The sequence below is a fragment of the Cryptomeria japonica genome, chromosome 1, assembly GCF_030272615.1.
Source record: "Cryptomeria japonica chromosome 1, Sugi_1.0, whole genome shotgun sequence".
Classification (NCBI taxonomy): domain Eukaryota; kingdom Viridiplantae; phylum Streptophyta; class Pinopsida; order Cupressales; family Cupressaceae; genus Cryptomeria; species Cryptomeria japonica.
In genome coordinates, this window is record NC_081405.1 from 633048588 (window position 1) to 633070029 (window position 21442).

The 21442-nt window shown below is 37.4% G+C and overlaps 1 protein-coding gene across 2 annotated transcripts in view; it reads right to left on the minus strand.

The window, feature by feature from the left end:
- The window catches only part of LOC131042495 (uncharacterized), a 55079-nt gene extending 53742 nt beyond the window's left edge, over positions 1 to 1337 (minus strand). The window contains exon 1 of one of the 2 annotated variants that reach the window (XM_057975804.2): positions 926 to 1337. The gene's annotated coding sequence lies outside the window, so the exon portion shown is untranslated. The remainder of the gene's footprint in view (positions 1 to 925) is intronic. The other variant, XM_057975803.2, reaches the window with a different exon arrangement.
- Between the last annotated feature and the right edge of the window lie 20105 nt (positions 1338 to 21442).

Here is a 21442-nt window from a genome sequence, read left to right on the forward strand (position 1 = left end):
CTTGCAACACACCTATGTTGTTTTGCAATGATAATGTTAATTTCTACATATAAATGACCGATGATATTCTGCAATAATAATAATCTTTACATATGAATGATCAATGATATTCTGCATTTATAATGTTAACTTTTTCATATAAATAATTGATAGTACTGTTCCGCATATGTGTAGTTGATAAGTCTGCATACTCATTAATGCTGTAATAAATTTGACTTATGATATAACTAAGTACTATCAACCATGATAGAGGGAGAAAGGTCTGCAATAGGGGGAACAGTGTTGCGGTCACCCCTAAGCATGCCACCTCATATGTATAGCTGGGTCCACATGAGGCCAAAGGGGGGCAAAGGTGCTATACCTTTGGGATTAGGAGGGTTAGACGTAGGGCACCCTATTAGGGTAAATCCTTATCCTCTCTACCATGGTGATGGATGGAATCATGTGATTGAGAGAAGGTGGCTTGATTGAGGGGGAATGGTTGTAAAGACACCCTATCAAGTTACCCATCCTAGCTTTGCTATGATTGCCTTTAATTAGTTAAGTAACTTTATGATCAATTTAAGTAAGTTATGATCTATGATCTTGGTCTATACATTGACAGTTGTTTGTAATTGTAAATTGCCTTATGTTTTATGTATCATCATAGTTATTTATAATTATTATTCACTTATATAATATGATTTGTAGGTTATTTTCTAACTTGTTTGCCGGTTTTCCTTTTAAGTTGTAAAGGTACTCCTCCTCTAACCCTCCCTTATTGGCTGAGAATTGTAATCTAGGCAAACAAGGTCATTTTACAAAAGGGGACATTGCAATCCATGTGTAAATATATTTTCCAAAGCTCAAAATGTACAATGCATCTAGGTTGGAGAATAGTGCTTGAATTATAAATCTTAGTAGAAAAAATAAAATTAGCCGTTACCTATAATTTGCATCAATTTGATTTGCTAGAGACTAAGTTATCGGGTCTAGCATCAGGAGCCCGGTTGCAGGTCCAAGTTCGAGCCGGGTCCACGTCCACTCCTGGTGCAACTCTGGGTTCACAGCGGGAAAAGGCTACGAGGAGCGGCCCGGTCTTGCGGCATTCAGACAAACGCCAATTCTCTATTTGCGGCGGATCCCCCTCTCCCCGATTCCATTTTGAGCAAGGCCTTCCGCATCACCCAAGAACTTGTGGATTACATTTAGAAGAAATTCGCATAAGAATTTGCTGTGTTCTATGAATTTGATTCCTCTTGCCTTCTCGCTCGAAGTTTTCTGCTTTCGTCCCTCAGCCTTCGAGGTGGAACGAACAGAACAGAAAATGGATAGGAAGGATTTGATATATTATTAATATATATATATATATATATATATATATGATTTTTACATAGTTTTTTACTAACAAATTCAAACATGAGATCTCCAAACCCGAACTCAAACTCGAATCGGAACGGGCAACTTAGTTAGAGACAATGCAAAAGATTCCAAATATCATTTCACAAAGTGAGTTTAACTATGATATGATGTTGAGGTGTCCCTTTCATTAAAAGGCGGTGTCCCCATTCTTAAGCGGTGGAGCATTTTCTAACTTTAGACTACTTGGTGTACACACCTTAATGGTTGAATTTCCCACCTCCATCCTTTCTTAGTTTTATATAAACTCGCTACCTAGCTTGTATTTGGCATTATTTTGCATACATTTTGATGCTCTTCTAAAGGTTGACATTCATGTACTTTATTTCATGCTATCATTCTTCTACAACATCTCTTTGAGCTCCTATGCAATTTTTTCATCTTGACATTTGCACATCTATTGGAATGGGTTTGTAATTGATTTTTTTTATTTATAGTTTTATAGATTAGCTCTATCATAGAAAGATCTTGGTTATGCATATGTTTCATATCTATAACACTCCTTAGAACCACGTCTCGCTCATAAGGCTAGTATTGTCATCAAGAGAGAAAATAGTTCATCAACATAAAAAATGAAGGGTTTAAGGTCAACACTATGAGAGTGGGTTGTCTCTTCTACGCTTCAAGCTCAACTTAGACTTGGGAGGGTGTTCCTAGGGGTATACCTTAATAGGTTTTTACGTCAAACAAAATGGACAACCAAAATAACTACAACAAAACCCAAAAGTAATCTTAACCCCAAATACTATCGCATAATCCCATATAGTTGATATGGTTGTGCAAGAATGACCCACATAAAATATAAATATTGAATGATCACCTAACGATAATTCCATCGTTATATTGATAATGATGGGTGCATAGAAAGGGCCACCCAAACTAAACCATTGATTGACATTTTCTTTTTGTTTCGAATGATTTGAGATTGGCCACATAGACTAGAGATTGGTGCCCATACACTTGGCTATAAAAGCCCCTAATAATAGGAAAGAAAATAATGAAATGAAAAAAAAAGAATTGATTTGGGTACATATGTCTTCAAATCACAAACATGATATAGAGATTATACTCAATTTTTCATAATAATTTTACTACATTTACTACATGTGGATTCATTAAGTTCAACTTAAAAATTTTCCCTAAAGAAATACAAACAACAATGGAGACATCCTCTACATAATAATTTTAGCATGTATTCTACAACTATTTCAATACTTCATTATGTATATTCAATTGTAAATGGTGTTATTGAAACCTAAAAAAATTCCCTAAACTTGTATAGTCTATGGTTGTCACCAACAGAATCAACCTCTTCGAAATGATCAATAATATATCTTATAAAAACTTAGCGATCCAAAACCCTATTCTGCAACATTGTGCTACCTTCAAAATCTATGGTTGAGGATGAATCTCACCCAAAATGGGCGTTCTAGAATGAAAGAATATATCTTTAAATAATTTGGGTAGCTGTGGAAAAGGGCACTATTACTGTGAGACGTTGGAGCATATTAGTGAGGAAACATTATATCAAGCCCAAAAACCACTAAAAACTTAACTTGTGCCAAGAAAAGCCAAGAATGATTTGGCATTAAATTTGTGGACCTGTGTCAAAGGAACAATAATCCTTTAAGGGTCAAGTAATTTATGTGTAGTAGGATCACATGCCAAGCATGCTAGGAAACTAGCAAAAAGAATTTTAAAAACTATACAAGGTGCTTCATCATTGAACATCATGAATCAACCTTGAGTCATACCACATGTAGAAGGTGGAAGGAAGGTAAGAAAAAAATTGAAAGTCTAAACACCACATGACTTAGAAAATATTACTACTACTTTGTTGACGATCAACGGTTCACTAGCAATTAGGAATTGATCAATGGTTCCTATAGTTCCAAGAACCATCATGAGCTTTAAATTTTCCATACTTGCACATGTTTGCCCAAAACTTCACCAAAATTAAAATGGGAGTACCCATTTAGCCAATCTATAAGTTGAACCTTTGAAAATATGCTTACCTTGCTTATTTCACCCACGCCAACAATTTTGACCTCACCAAGAACCAAATCAGCATAAAAGGGGGGTCATGAACTAGGTCAAAGGCTTAGATGGTTCCTAGAGCCACTATAAGCTCTAACACCAAAACTTGTTCATTTTTTCACCCCTTCACCGATGCTTGCACTGTAAACACAAACATGAACCATTGATGGTTTCAGTGACTAAAAGTTGGGAACCAAGAAAAGTCTCAACAGACCTTGCTTCATAAAAAAAATTGAAGGTAGAGAAGAGGTTAGTGGTTAGTGAGATGCAAGGAATTGGGAACCATTTGGTGGTTTTGATGGTTCTAGGAACAATTGTTATTATTGATGGAGGTTCCTAGAACTAACAAAAGCTTTGATTGGCTATAACTTCTTCAATTTAACTCTAAATTTTCCAAGCTAGAACTACTACTCAACTCCCAAATAAAAGAGATTCAATTAGGTGGCATCTCTTCAATTTTCCAAAGTGGGTGCCTAAAGAGGTGTCTTTTCAATTTTCTACGTGGCTACCCAATACATGTGAATGTATGACTCTTCCTCTTCCATAAATCCACACCAAGATGGGGATTTTCTTGATTTTAATAGTATAAATGATAGAAATATGTGCTCTTACATGAAAATTACAAGTGCCTTTAGACATAGGCCACAAATATTAATTAATTTCAACCCCCTATGTTCCCTTGGACACTTTCCTAGGTGCATGGTGATATATGATAGCTTGCATTTAGCTCTTACTGAAAATACCAAACTTAACCAAATTAAATAATTTTTTTTGGTTCATGTAAGATTTCTCTTACACCCCTATATGCTCTTGCATCGTGAACCTATAGGAGAGTTGAGATATTCAAGCTAAATGATATGGGTGGAGTTTTATTCAAGACCCCAACATCCTTAAAGAGAAGTGTTAAAGTATAGGTTGCTAAATTGTGAATTATTTATGATATTTTAACTATTGTGAACATATTAAATAAGGGGAATCATTAATGAAACCTTGGATATGAGAACCTATGCAATATCCCTTGAAAAATAGTTGTGATGAGAACTACATATGACTTTGATCCTATTTGAAATGGGGTATGTAGATAGTCCTTAGGTGAAGGATGCCCTTGTGACCTCAAGTCCATAAGGGGGGGTTTAAAAGGATAAAGCTAAGGATTGGGGGTGATTCCTTGACTTGTTTGACCTTCTCTCTTTAGTAGTATTTAGTTTGAGGCTGAAATTAGCATTAGATGTTATGAATGAGTTAAGGAAACTTGACAGGTTGTATTTAATAAAGATGTAAAATTTGGCTAGTAGGATCTAATGGGGCAAACAAGATGTACTCTTACTGGCTATAAATAGGTCACTTGTTGTATGTGTGTGACCAATTTTGGATTGATCTTGAGATGACACTCATTAAGATTGGCTATGTCATCTATAGGAAAAAACTCCAAAGTATTACTAAATAAGGTAGTATATTTTACCTTTGTTTGTCTAATGAAGAATATGTTTTTGAAAAATGTGTCCTTGATAACAATCTAAATGGACTGAGTGAATCGATTATTTTTATATTTAATCTTTATTTATATGTACATGTTGAGCATAAATCATCTCATATGGGTTCATTGTGATTCTTATATGTTTATGAAATTCAACTTTAGATCTATAGGACTCTATGTATAAGATCCCATGTTACTTGGTTGTGATATACATATCTTGTCCACTTCAATACTTGTAAACTTATGTTACATGTGTAGATTATATGTACATCAATTATGACCCTTATAAGTGTGACCATCTAGGATGCCCAAGCATTGATAATAAATCATTAGACCATGCCAACGATTGATTCTTGGACTACTACAAGGAATTAGCTCTCATTCACTTGGTTCACAAAAGTGAAGGATTTCCAAGGGCTAGCATAGTTATGATATGAGAATGGTTGAGCTTTCATTTATCCTATTATGTGAATAATGGTAATCAGAAGTAATCATTAAATTAGGAGGTAAGCAAGAATTCGTCTATAACACAAGGGTGATTGGCGTCAAGAGCTACTCATATTATGAATAAGATAACTAAAAATATCACAAAGATCACAAGATGTTATGTTTTAGGAGCTATTTCTTCTCGAGCAGGCAAACTTGTCATCAATGGCTTAAGGGCAATTAAAGTTGGAACCCATTAGAATGGATAGTTATACTATTTGTGGAAATCTCACTTATGCCTATACAATATTTGGGACGGAGGGTCCTCTTCCTAGTCATCTCATTGTGCCACTATTAGTATGCAATGCTTGCCATCATCACGGTTGGTGTATAAGATTGGGGAAAAGGATCCACAATGTTATACTTTTAATGCACTAAAATCATTTTTCTATTTTGGATGCACTAAAAGGATAGGTTTTAGTCACTCATTATGGATATGTTAATCACTCATTGTGTATATGCTAGTCACTTATTGCTTGTGTAAATAACCTTGAGCAAGATTTGTGCACGTTGTTACAATCATACCCTTGCTAGTGATGAAATTAAGTGGCAAAGGATGCTTGATTTTCATAATAGATGGTCGTGAATTCAAAAATTTATGGGAATTGTGGTGTAGTATGGGAAGCATTGACATTCCTTTTCCAAGTGAGATGTACTTACAAGATTATGCGATTGTGAACTGGAGGTAGTGGGATGGTGCATGCAATATGTTGCATCCATGAACCATTATACTAGTGATGTTAATGTGAACATGTGATGTATGCATGAATTTTTCACATTGGATACATGTGATGCATTTTTGAGCTAGTTAATGTTGTACTTGTGATGTGTGTATGCTCTAGTCTCTATTGTACTTTTGATGTGCATATGAGCTAGTCATTGTTGTACTTGTGTTATGCATATGAGCTAGTCACTATTGTACTTCTAACACTAGTATGAACTAGTCACCCTATATATAAGTCATGTATGATTGAGCTAATCACTATGCGAACTTGGGATTATGGAATGATATAACCCTTATGCGAATATATTGCTGTTGGTATACTTATGATCAGTTTGGAACAAACACTTTACTAGATGTGTTGCTATGATTCTAGTGTAACTGGACCAATTTAAAGTACAAGATTAGTTAATAGCGATGATTTAAAAGAGAAATATGAAATCTTGTATGGGTGACCCCACAATAGTGTGTCCCACCTTTTAGCCAAATTGGGACATTAAACTAAAAAAAATCACCAAATTTTCACTTTTTGATACAAGAATGGTTGAGCTTGTAGCACCCAAGAGATTTAGTGTTGCTCATTTTGGTTATTGTGTTGCACTATTGTGTCTTATAAAACATTCGGTGTTTCTCATCAATGGTGCCTCCTTGTCTTTAGTGTTTCTATTTGAGGATGCTTCATCTCCTTTTGATGTTGGCTTATTGATCATTTGGCACCTTTCTTATTTGATGTTGCTCTATGATGATAGTGATGTATTGTTATTGGCATATCTTTATTTGACGTTGTATAATGATTCATATTGGTTATGTGATATTTATGTTGATTTTTTACTCAATATTGGCATTCGTATGAACCTTATCTCTTATTCCTTCATTGTGTGAGTGTTTAGGATATGTGACTATATCCACAGACACAGGGGGTGGAACTAAGGGTTCCACATGGTTGGGTGGCATTGCAAACCACTGTTGGGGATTAAAGGACTCGGCTTGGAGGATCAAAATCAAGAGTTGATCTTCTCTTTGTCTCCTTCCTATTCTTGATCTTCATTTCATGTAATTGTAAACTATGTAATGTATTCAAAAGTAATGTAATTATGTAATTGTATATTGGGCACTTGATTCAGAGGTTGATGTATTCTATTGATAATTGGATATGGATTATAGTAGATTTCATGCTTTGGTGTTAGTATCAATAATGATTGATATGTTATCTTTCTCTTGTTCTCATTGTTTCATATTGATATTATAAGTAGGAACAATTCATTTAGCGCTTAAAATGGACCTAGTTGGTATCATGTGGTGTATTGAGGGTGTCTTAGTCTCCTCTCATTTTTGTCTTATGAATTCAATTGAATTTAAGTGAATCTAGGTAGGATTCATGTGTATTGGTGATATTTCAGGTCCGTCTTGGACAATCTGAATGACTTTGTGAAGTGTCCCATCATGATTTTTAGGTTAATGGGGCTTTTCTGAGAGTTTCAGAAGTGAACTGGGGAATTTTAGGCTGGATTGGATATGATTATGGTCCACCTGAGTCCCACATACGCTTGTATGTGTCACCTTGTGGCCGAAGGTGTTGTTGGCAACCTAACTTTACATCTTTTTATTGAATTCCCTTGATTTGAGTATTGTATAGGTATATTGTATTCACCAATGTGTTTGGGGTGTTTGAGGCTCCATTATATCCAATTGGGAAGATCACTAGTCACGATAGTTGTGCGTCTCAAAGGACAATGGTGTTGGTCACCAATCCCAAAGGACATAAACATAGAATAAGGACAAATGCATGAATTAGGGACCCTAGCACAGGTTTGGAACACTATTAAACTATGGTTGTGTCCTACTAGTGTGTAATTTTCCTTTTTGGGTGATTGTATCCAATTTGGGCACCATAGTTATATAGTTCAATCCAACAAGGGTTTTGTAGCGTCCTAAAATTGCGACACTTGCAATTTCGACTGCATTTTGGTCTTCACGATGGCGACGCAACACGCAACCTGAATGGAGACCCCAAAACTTGCTCACGACACCAAAAACTGCATTTTTCAAGCACCATTGGCCTGAACCTCCTTGCACCCCGCTGTCCCGGAGGTGGGACCAGAGCGCCCAGCGCCCTGGTCCCTGGGTCCTATTTTGGGCCCGGTTTCCTAAGTGATATCGGGTCTTTTTTATTGCAACTTGGAAATATACTTCCCTGGTCGGCCTAAGGTCGGGAAAATCAGTCTATCAGCCCTAATTGACAAGTATATAAACTACATTTTTCTCTCTCATTGAGCATGAGGAGGATATATGTAAAAAGCGTGGAAACTATATTCAAGCATTCAAGCATTCAAGCATTCAAGCATTCCTTCTAAGTCTCCATTCAAGGCTAAGTGTTGCATTCAAGTCAAGGATTCAACCATTGAAGAGGAGATCATATACTACATGTTACATACAACATCTATACCTTCGCACATAAGGATACAAACATCCTTAGAACAAGGTATTAGTACTTGTTTACATTACAGTCATTTACATTTACAGCTCTTGCTCATTTCTTGGTTAATTCCAAAACCGGGGTTTGACCTAAAGGCAAACCCCTAATCCCTAACCCCCCAATCGTCTTCGCTTTTCTGTGTGTAGGTTGCAGGTACGCGGCTGAGATTGAAGATCTGGAATCCTTGTGCAGAGACGAACCGATCCCCCTTCGTTTGACGGATTTTTCGGAGGACTGTGGCGCCGGGCGCCATCGTCCCGACAACTTTTGCTCAAATTTGCAGGACAGCGCCGTATCGACATTTTACTGCTAATTCCAGGTCCGCAGCTTCATCCTATAACCTAAACTCAGTTTATAAGCGAATCTTTATGACTTTCTATGCATGATTAGCTTAATTCTTCTATGCACATTCTTTACAAAAGAGGGTAGCCTTGCTTTCCTAACCCTTGAAATTCATTTAGCACCCAATCTTACATTGTGTGGGATTGAATCTTATGAGTTTCAACCCCTCTTTTGAATGTAAAGTCTTCCCCCTAAGTGAAAACCCATCGAATCCTAGCGAACCTCCCTTCTCTCTCCTCGGAGTCAGAAGAGGGGAGAACAACTAGGGTTCGACCGCGATTTTCCGCTTTACATTTTGGTGAACCCGACGTGAACATCCTTTCTGATTTTTCATGCTTAGATCTGAAAAGTTGATTACATTTCCATGTTTGATTTTTTGCAAAATTTTAGAGGTGATTGCATAAAAACCCTAAATTTTCTTTTTGAACATTGAACTTGCGAAATGTTTAATTGTTAATGCTTGCTTCAGATCTGCTTTTCTATTACAAATTATCAATTCATGTCTGTACTTTAATTTTGAAAATTAAGTGGTTAAAAGTCAAAACCCTAATTTTTGAAACCCTCTTGATTCAACCTTTGTCCGACAATTTCACTGATCAAAACATCTCCAAATCAGTTGTAACTTTGGATTCTGCAATAAAATCACATTATCCTTCATCCCTGAAAATTTGGAAAAAAGTTGCGAGGACCGTGTTGCACTCCGAGCGCCATCGTCCCCGACATTTTTTCCGAAATTTCGGGAGCGACATCTTACTGTGTTTTTCTGCTAAAATCCAGAATTTTGGCTGATTTTATCAATTATAACACCTTCAAAATTATAGTCAAAGTTGGTCTTGCGATTGCTTGGTCTAAGGCTCCTAATCATTCAAAAATCATCGAAATTGAAATTTTGTGTCAAAATCGCGTTTTTATTATCATAAATCTGAAAAGTGTGTCTACATTCATTCGAAATTTCAGTGCTTTATTCAAATTCTTGCAATTTATGACTTTTGAAATTAAGTGCTTAATTACAACAACTTTGATTTCCGCTTTCAAAATTGAATTTTGCGTGAAATTGAGTCAATTTTTAATTTTCAAAATTTGCATTGCTTTTGACATTCCCTCTAAAATCATAAAATTCAAAATTTCAGTTTCCCTCTCTTTTTCAAAAATTCAAATTTTGCATTTTTCGACAATCTTGATAGGGTTCAATTTTGAGATTGCAACTTTAATTTGGCCTATCTACAGATCGTAAAATCCCTCAATTTTTTCAGATTAGCTCTAAAATCATCATACCTTTCATCCCTGCAAATTTCAAAAAAAGTTGCAAGGACCGTGTTGCACTCCGAGCGCCACGGTCCCGGACATTTTTTCCGAAATTTCGGGAGACTGTTGTGAATGTATTTAACAGCTTAAATCTGGAAGATTGGCTGGTTTTACTGAAAATTGCTACCTCTAAGATCAAAATCTTTTCTCTCTCTCTAGTGCATGAGTTTTACAACAGTAAGCCCTACTTACACTATTCCCGTTAGACGAAGCCATAGAATTAAGTCCTTCCGAGGCTTAACTACCGAGGAGATGGAACCTAATTTGAGTAGCCTTTTTAACGAGGATATGGGTAATTCCTCTAATCCTCCTAATGATGAAGAAGCTCCCCATGAAGTTTCCGTTGAACAACTTTCCAAATTGGATAACCAATTTGACGATTTTCACCAATGGATGTCTCATGAGTATCCCGATAGTCAAGCTCTTCCTTTAATTGAGGGTCTAAAACGCATGCTTCAAAGTGATAAGAATGGAATTGATGTTTTACGTGGTATCGCACATATTGTGGATTCGAATATGATGCCTATGAAGAGTTGTGCTGAATCTTTAGGTTATACACAACCTCCTACACAAGTCAATCATTCTATTCCTTTGACAACTACTATTGCTAGTATACCTACCTTTACATCAAACATCATGGCTACCTCTATACAAGACATTCCTCCTGTGATCACTAGTCATGGGGGCAATCCTCCCTCTTCTTCAATTAATCCTCTTCCTTCATTCAATCCAACTTCTTCGTACATTCCTTCAATGAATGTTCCTATTACATCTTCACAAATGAACATGACGCAAGGGGGCAATTCATTTAACCATTCCATTCCTCCTTGTAGTGTTCCTCCTATCCAATCATCCCCTATGGTTGACTATCATAGGGTCCCACCACCTTACTCTTTACCTTCTTTCAATAACATCACACTTCCATCTCAATCTAACACATCCAATATGAATTCTTCGACTGAAGCGACCATTAACAATCTTGCACAAACTGTCTCTTCTTTACAGCAACAAATTGCCTCTATGAATCAATCTAAGTTTAGTGTGCCCACATTTGACGTTGCGAGCCCACTTTCTCTTGATATTGTTCGAGCTATTCCCCCTAAACATGTTGAAATCCCGCATTTGGAGCTTTATAATGGTAAAGGAGATCCTCTAACACATGTTAAGACTTTTCAAACAATATGTACCGATTTTGCTTATGACCAAAGGTTGCTTGCAAAACTGTTCACTAGAACATTAAGAGACAAAGCCTTACAATGGTATTGCTCGTTGCCTTCTTATTCTATTAATTCTTTCGAACAACTTGCAAATGATTTCATTCAACAATTTCAAAACAATATAAGTCCTAAAGTTACTTTGATTGATTTAATGCATTGTAAACAAGGTGTTAAAGAAAAAGTGACTGATTTTATTGGTAGATATAAGCATTTGTATGCTCAAATTTTTTTTCCAGTGCTTGATAATGATATTCAAAGAATCTTTATTTCTAATTTACAAAAAGATATTCGAGACAAACTTCTGTTTTCTGAGTTTACTTCTTTCCAACAGTTGTGTGCCACTCTTCACAATTATCAACTGACTGTGAGTCAAATGGAACAATCACATCCTATGGCTCCGAGTGATAAGGGTGATAGTAGTCAACAACCATTTGGGAAGATTAAACCGAACAGAGATTCCATCAAATTCAATGAAAACATCATCAACAACAATGTGAATGCAGCATCAGGTGTGCCTCCTATTTCTAAATTTTTCAGGAAAGAAAGAAAGTATACTCCTTTGAATGAATCATTGCATGATATTATGAATAAGTTATTGGGACAAAATGTGCTTACTCTTCCTCCTGTACGACAAATTGATCCTGCAAAGATTACTTCACCTTATTTTGATCACAAAGCTTTTTGTCATTTTCATCGTCAGCCTGGTCATGATACTGAAAAATGTTTTTCTTTAAAGGGTAAAATTCAGGATTTGATTGATAATAATACTATTTCTGTTTCTGGAGTGAATGATAAAGGCAACACATCTGTAGCTCCTCCTAACCAAAATCTTCAGATTTTCACTGATCCATTGCCTTCTCATACCTCTAATGCAATTGAGGCTAATGATTCCTCTCTTTCATCTGATGGTCTTGTGTCTATGACTCCGAATGTGATTAACTTTGTAGAGCAGCAAGAAATCCCTAAAGAACCTTCCATCACATTTGATTCTAGTGAAACCATTAGAGCACCTGATGGTCCTTTATACATAGTTGCAAAAGTCAAAAATACACCTTGCCGTGGAGTGCTTATTGATCCTTCGTGCATGGTTAATGTTATTACTGAAGAATTTCTTTTTACTTTGCAATTGAATCAAGTGATCTATGACAAAACAGATGTGATTGTGAAACTATTTGATGCATTTTCTTCTCCTGCAATTGGTTCTATTACATTGCCTATTGAGGTCCATAATAAATCTCTTGATGTGAACTTTGCTATTATTCCTTCTTCCGAACAATTTCGTGTGAAGCTTGGCTATCCTTGGCTATCTTCCATGAAGGCTATTGCTTCTCCTATACATAAGTGTTTGAAATTTCCCCATAATGGTGAAGTTGTTACTGTCAATCATAGTCTCTTTAAACCAGCTGAAAGAACCTCTAGTGTTCCTATTGATTACTTTTGGCCTAAACAATTCCAATCTCTTCCCCCGCGAAGTGATCATCTTTTCAAATCTTATCAAAAGTGGAAAACAGATATGATCTTATCTTTAAGTGAACCTAGAACACCTAAACTTGACATTCCTATCATTCTTGAGAAGGAAATTCTTCCTTTGAAAGATAAAACTAATGTCTTTCCTCAAGAAGATTCCCAACCCGTCCCCATGGATGTGACTATGTCTATGCCTGATAAATCTTCTAAGAGTAGATCTATACCTCCTCGTCATGATGGACTTGGTCTTCTCCCTAAACCAAAAATTCCTCCTTTATATGGAGCAGTTCCTCCTCCTGTATTTTATAGAGAAAAGAGACCTTCTTCTTCTCCTATTATCCAGCCTAAGAAACCACAACCTAAACACCCAAGTGCTAAGGATGAGAACATTCCTCCTCCTCTATCTTCTACACTTCCTACTAAGACTAGACGTAATCGTTCTGCACGCGAACGCCGACGAAAACGTCGTCTTAGGGCTCAAGCAGCCGCTTCTCAAAATTTACAATCTCCAAAAACACCTTCAACAAGCATTATTCCATTTTCTCCTCAGCCGGATATTGAGCCTAAATCTCCTATACACAAGATACATGATGGTCTTGATCCTGTGCGAGTTAAAGATCCTATTTTTATAAATCTTGATGATGATATAGATGAAAATGTTATGCATGATGAAAATGTTACTCCTCTTGCTTCTGATAGTGAATATGAACTTGTTGATGTTGACAACCATTTATCTAATGAATTTTCAAAAGCACTTATCCTAGCTCCTAGACAAGAACAACGTGGCTTGGAACATGAACATAGCCCTTGTTTGGACCTTGTGATAGCTCCATCTGCTGTGTTGGATGTTCCTCCTCTAGTGTGTTCCCTGCCTTCCCGAAACATTGATCAGCAAGATCGGGGGGTAGATGATGTGCTAGACTAGTTACATTAGCATGGCAGATTCTCTCCCCCTCCCTTTTGTTACTTCTTCTATATGTTATTCTCATTCTTCTATTTGTCGTCCTTAGTGTTGTCTACTTGAGGACGATGCAAAGCATTGAGATCTCTTTTGTTGACTCAAAAGACACATGTGTTCCCTTCTTCTAGGTGACCTTCCTTGATTGGGGAATGAAGAACAATTATGCATACATACATATGATATATACATGACTTATCATACAGCATACTGACCCCGAGGAAAGCGAAGTCACCTCGTGCTTTGTGTTTTGTGTCTATTATCCTTGGGTTTATCTCACACTTGGGGGCTAAATCCTTGCGATAACGTGCTCCTTTCCTTTCTCATTTCTTATGTGTATCACTACGTTAAAACAATCACCCCCGTTGAGGCGCGTGCGATCGCTTTAACGTAGGGGGGCATACACCCTGACTATCCCTTCACGATACTTGAAAATTTCTTGGAGAACTTAGCTTTGCCTTGAAAATTTTCGGTATTTCTCTTACATGACTCATAGTGAGGGAATCTTACTACTGACAGTCATGGTTCTCCCTCGTGATCTTCCCTTTTACTTTGTCAATCGAAGTCGTAAGATCCTTAGTCCACTGGGGGCTTGGTGTATCTTGCCTTCTTGACGTGGTGAAAGTCTTTCAATGTTGTTTCCTTGTACTTTACCGGAAGTATGAGCATACATACTCCCGCTAAAGTGGGGGCTAAATGTAGCGTCCTAAAATTGCGACACTTGCAATTTCGACTGCATTTCGGTCTTCACGATGGCAACGCAACACGCAACCTGAATGGAGACCCCAAAACTTGCTCACGACACCAAAAATTGCATTTTTCAAGCACCATTGGCCTGAACCTCCTTGCACCCCGCTGTCCCGGAGGTGGGACCAAAGCGCCCAGCGCCCTGGTCCCTCAGGACTAGAGCGCCCAGTGCCCTGGTCCCTCAGGACCAGGGCGCCCAGCGCCCTGGTCCTCCAAGACCATGGCGCCCAGCGCCCTGGTCCCTGGGTCCTATTTTGGGCCCGGTTTCCTAAGTGATATCGGGTCTTTTTGATTGCAATTTGGAAATATACTTCCCTGGTCGGCCTAAGGTTGGGAAAATCAGTCTATCAGCCCTAATTGACAAGTATATAAACTACATTTTTCTCTCTCATTGAGCATGAGGAGGATATATGTAAAAAGCGTGGAAACTATATTCAAGCATTCAAGCATTCAAGCATTCCTTCTAAGTCTCCATTCAAGGCTAAGTGTTGCATTCAAGTCAAGGATTCAACCATTGAGGAGGAGATCATATACTACATGTTACATACAACATACAACATACAACATCTATACCTTCGCACATAAGGATACAAACATCCTTAGAACAAGGTATTAGTACTTGTTTACATTACAGTCATTTACATTTACAGCTCTTGCTCATTTCTTGGTTAATTCCAAAACCGGGGTTTGACCTAAAGGCAAACCCCTAATCCCTAACCCCCCAATCGTCTTCGCTTTTCTGTGTGTAGGTTGCAGGTACGCGGCTGAGATTGAAGATCTGGAATCCTTGTGCAGAGACGAACCGATCCCCCTTCGTTTGACGGATTTTTCGGAGGACCGTGGCGCTGGGCGCCATCGTCCCGACAACTTTTGCTCAAATTTGCAGGACAGCGCCGTATCGACATTTTACTGCTAATTCCAGGTCCGCAGCTTCATCCTATAACCTAAACTCAGTTTATAAGCGAATCTTTATGACTTTCTATGCATGCTTAGCTTAATTCTTCTATGCACATTCTTTACAAAAGAGGGTAGCCTTGCTTTCCTAACCCTTGAAATTCATTTAGCACCCAATCTTACATTGTGTGGGATTGAATCTTATGAGTTTCAACCCCTCTTTTGAATGTAAAGTCTTCCCCCTAAGTGAAAACCCATCGAATCCTAGCGAACCTCCCTTCTCTCTCCTCGGAGTCAGAAGAGGGGAGAACAACTAGGGTTCGACCGCGATTTTCCGCTTTACAGGTTTTAAGAGCTCAAAGTGTTTGTTTGACTTTGCTTTAGTTGCATTTCAGATCGAGTAGTGTCTTGGAACCCTCAAAGGTGTCTTGAGTTGGTTTAAGGAATCTTTGAGTGGTGTTAATGGCATTCGAGTACAAGTTGGTGCTTGTGGAGCCCATTGGTAAGACCTAGGACCAAGTAGTGTTGCAAGGTGTGTGCCCTTGGTCTCCTTGTGTTGTGCAACGCAACGCTTGGGTTTGTGACATGGCTTAATCGCCTCCTGTGGATTCTATAAGTCTAGTGGTTGTATCAGGCATTATCGGGTCTATCTTTTGGTGCAACAACAACCACGCATGTAACAAGTGGTATCAGAGCTTGGTCACAAGTTCAAACCCCTCGCTTGCGCTGGGGAGATTGTTGCAAGGTGTGTGCCCTTGGTCTCCTTGTGTTGTGCAACACAGTGCTCGAATTTTTGACATGGCTTAATTGCCTCCTGTGGATTCTATAAGTCTAGTGGTTGTATCGAGCATTAGCAGGTTGATCTTTTGGTGCAATGACAATTGCACTTGTAACAAGTAGATGGTCCTATTTTTTGAATCAAGTCTTGTAACATTAGGAAGGGTCTTGTATGAGTCCAACCACCTTGTTGACCTTTCCTTAGGTGTTTGGAGGACTTTCCCTGTGTCAAATTAACATTTCTTATGTTAAAGTCTTATCCCTATATAGTGTCATATGTCGACATGATGTTGTGTCCTTCAGGTTTGAGCTTTGGAGCTTATATATCATGCACGTGTTACAATTAATCACTAGAAAAAAAATTATTATGTGCATTCTTATATTTTTTAGCTCATATTCCTTGGTAGGGCATTGCATATGGTATTAGAGCCCATGTTGCAGCATTGGGATCTCTGGTTACGTTGTTGCCCATGAATTAGATGTTGTTGTTTCTTATTTTTGCAGGTTTTGTGTTGTGAGTCAGTGGTTTAGCTTGTTGTTTGGGTGCCTAGTGTGGAATTTTCATGAGTTTAGGATGAACTAACCCAAGTAGCATGTAGTGGATGAAGAGTAACTCCTAGACCTTTTGCACCTTTAAGGGATGTAGAGATACCCTCGTGTGAGAGCCTTTTGAGATGGCTAAGGATCAATTGTTGGTGCATTGCTCCTTGCATGTAAAAGCTTGCTTGATCTTCATATAGTTTGGAGTGTTTGGATGCTTTTGGTGACAATAGTTGTGTTTCCTTGTTTAACCTAGCATGACATGTTGATAAGTGTATGTTCTAAGGGTTAGTTAGACCCTTGCATGTGCTGAGAAGTGACTTCTAGTGTAATGGCGTCCTTAATGTTTAAGTCTTGTTTGGTAGGAATGTTTAGTGAACCTTGAGTGGTCCCATTGCTTTTGAGCCCCTTTTGGGATGGCATTATTGATTACTTTGTCTTATTTGACTATGATTTTAATGATTGGTTCCTGATTGAGCATTGCATACCGCATTGCGTGTGAGTGTTGCATTATATGTGAAGGAGATTTAATTGATTCATAATAGTGAGAAGTTAATATGGTTGTGCTTGCATTAAGTGCATTGAGTATTAGATTTGGTAATAATGCATCATTGCATATGTGAAATGAAATGATCATAAGTGAAAATGTGTGGATCATCATAATAGATCAATTGGGTTAATGGCCTATGTCCCCAGTTTGCATTGCTTGTTGCATTCATATGAGAATCTATGTGGCTTATTACCTTGTAGCACTATGACAGAGTTAACTAATTCATCTACATCATGCATATCTAGCATTGTGACCCATGGATTTGTGTTGTTCTTACCTTGCAAGAGTGTATCATAAGGTGTTGTAAAGATCATTCAACATTGTTGGTCGTAGCCTTGTGTTGACTTTGTTTTGTATAGTGCAACTTGTATTGTTGATGTAAATCCTACATCGAGATATCTTTGTTTTGATGTGGAAAAGTACCTTTTTGCACTGTTTGTTCTTGTATGTGAATATTAATATATACCTATTTGTGATAGTGATTCATGATGTGAGTTTAAACATGACCTCGTGTGGAAGTTCCTATGTGGCATGGGTGAACTCACAAAGTTGGTTCCCACTTTTTGGTACGTCCTGATTTTTGCTGAAATCATGCATTTTAAAAAAAATATAATGATTTAAGATTTAAGAGGTCCCATTTGAAGTAATTAATTGAAGAGAGTTAAATCAAAGGCTCTTAGATCAAAATTTCTTGGATAGAACCTCTCTACTTCTAAATCATACTTGCAATGGAGTCTCCTTTGCATCTATCAAATGCTGATAAAAAACCGATTTTACATTAGCTTTTGGGGGGTCAAATTAATTCATTTAAAAGTTTTTGTTTTTTAAGCATTTAGTCCTTATTATAAACTTTCCAGATAGTATAACTTTTAATATATTTAATTTCATTAATATATTTTTATTTTATTTCTTATGAATGTAGGTTTTTCATCGAACATGAACTTCTTTGTTCAATGCATTGAGAAAAATAGTAAACTAATTCAAAAAAAATTTGAAAAATATCTATGCACTAGGTATTGGTGTTTTCTTTCTAACAAAAAAAAGAAAATTGAATTTTGATATATATAGAAGAAGTTATGTGTTCAAACGTACACCTATATCCAAATTATAATTAGTCAAACTTCAAAACTTAATAAAATAAAAAATATTCAACATATCACTATCAAACTAAGTGTATGCCCTGGGTATTGATGTTACAAACCAAAATTCAAAAGAATTAAGTTTTTATCATTTATAGAAAAAAAATTATGCGTTTCAGGATACACATCACTCTTAAAAAATGTTGTTTGCTGTAAACAACTACTTTTTGAGGGAGATGGAAAAATCAATAAAATTTTATTCAAACAAATTTGCAAAAAATATATTTAGAATCTACAAACAAGATGTTAAAAATCACTAGTTTATATCATCTTCAAATTCTTAACAGTTTAAAAGTTATAGGTGTCAGAAAGTGAAGGTTTTTTTTGAAATATTCATCTAAGTGTCAAAGTTGGTCAAAAAGTGGGAACCAGTATTGTGAGTTCACCCGCATATGTGAGTACCATTTGTAAAGTACCCTTGTGTTGAAATCATAATGTGCCTTGAAGTGGCCTTGTGTCATCAACCTATGATGAAGGGATCCTGCATATCTTATCCACGTGATCATAAATTCCTTTGTAAATGTGATTCTCTAAGTGATTCTAACCCTTGCAAGTGAATATATTTCATGTGGATGGGGTATGATTTCTCCCTTATATGTTTTTTGCATGAGAATGTGATTGTAATGCATTGAAATAGTAAATTCTCGCAAGTGAGTAGAAAGCATTATTACATGAATCGTTGCATAAATGTTGCTTAGTATTGAGGTGTAGATGATTCAATTGTTGAATGTGCTTGGGTATGTCCTCTAACGCTTCTAGTGTGTTGTATCCTTTGGTGTCATGCAACGATTACTCCCTCAAATGTGGCTAATACTAGCCACTTCATTATGTGAATATGTTTCATGTTGGATGATTTCTTTTGATTATTGATGAATCATTTCATGTTTTGTATGGACTAGCATTGAATTTTTAAACTTTCTTATGCCTAGAATTAGTCACCAAACCCTTCTATCTATCTATTTTGTGACACTTGTCACACTTTATTTATTGTTGAAATTGTGCACATTTTTATGATTAATGTTGAAATTGATGATTCTCCCACTTGGGTTTTCTCTTTTCAAATCTCATGGTAGCTATTCTGAATGTTTGATACTACTAGTTTTGTGTCATGTTCTAAAAATATTAAACTGGAGAGGCCCAAACCTTACATAATCATAGAAAAAGGCAACAAAACCAGGGACTCATGACAAGTGAGAACACATGACCAAAAACCTACTATTAAAATTGATCCAACAGAAACCACAAACACAAACAAACCTAGAAACTAGAACTAGGAAGCAGACACAACAAAGCAACAACAAAAGAAACATTATCCAACCGAAAGCATGAACCAATGACTTACCAGATGGGAGAACGACAAACACAAACAAACCTAGAAACTAGAACCATGAACCATGAACCATGAACCATGAACCATGAACCATGAACCATACACAACAAAACAACAAAAAAGAAACATTCTCCCACCGAAAGCATGAACCAATGACTTACCAAATGGTAGAGAACTTAAACTTCCTTTCCAAATAGATATCTTTGTCCTTCTCCAACACAAAGAGATTTTTAGATGAATATGTCTTAGAGGAAACAGTCGGGGAGTCCTGTGTTGCTTTCACCCTTAGGGTAAGTGCATCAAGATGGTGAACAGAAAAGTGGCCACATGCAAAAAAAAAATTGAAATTTTTCATAACCCGTGCGTGTTCTGGAAATTCAAAAATGTGTTAGGCTTGGTAACACCAAGCCTAGCCAAAAACAATTAAAAAACAAAAAGTTCCTCAAAACCCATACATTATATTTTATAGTAAAAAATCAAAAGTTCCTCTAAACCCGTACTGGTTTTGAGGAACATTATATTTTATAATAAAAAATCAAAAGTTCCTCAAAACCCATACTAGTTTTGAGGAACATTATATTTTATAATAAAAAATCAAAAGTTCCTCAAAACCCGTACCCGTACGGGTTATATAAAACTAGGAACTAAATAGGAAGTGGGGAGATGGGGAGAGAGAGAGTAGGGAGTAGGAAGAGAGGGATAGGATAAGGAGAGGGGGACGAAGAGAGGGAGAGATAGGGAAAGAAAGAGGGGAGAGAGAGAGAGAGTAGGATATGGAGAGGGAGAGAGAGGGAGATTAGGAGAGAGAGAGAGAGAGAGAGAGAGAGAGAGAGAGAGAGAGAGAGAGAGAGAGAGAGGGTAGGGAGTAGGAAGAGGGATAGAATAGGATAAGGAGAGGGGGACAGAGAGAGAGTTCGAGACAAAGAGAGAAGGGGATAGGAAGAGAGGGAGAGATAGGGAAAGAAAGAGACGAGAGAGAGAGAGAGGATGGAGGGAGAGGGAGAGAGAGAGAGAGGGAGATTGGGAAAAGGAGAGGAGAGAGAGAGAGAGACAGAGAGAGAGAGAGAGAGAGAGAGAGAGAGAGAGAGAGAGAGAGAGAGAGAGAGAAGGGAGGGTGAGAATAGGATTAAGAGAGGGAGAGGAAGAGAGAGAGAGTAGGGAGTAGGAAGAGAGGGATATAATAGGATAAGGAGAGGGGGACGAAGAGAGAGTTAGAGACAGAGAGAAAAGGGGATAGGAAGAGAGAGAGAGAGAGAGAGAGAGAGAGAGAGAGAGAGTAGGATAAGGAGAGGGGTATGGAGGGAGAGGGAGAGAGAGGGAGATTCATAAAAATAGAGGGGGAGAGAGAGGGAGATTTGGAAAAGGAAGGAGAGAGAGAGAGAGAGAGAGAGAGAGAGAGAGAGAGAGAGAGAGAGAGAGAGAGTAGGAAAAGGAGAGGGGGAGGGAGAGAGTGGGGGGGAGAGAGGAGATTGGGAGAGAGGGAGAGGGAGGGCGAAGATGGGGAGAATAGGATAGAGAGAGGGGGAGGGGGAGGGGGAGGGAGAGGGATATATATATATATATATATATATATATATATAT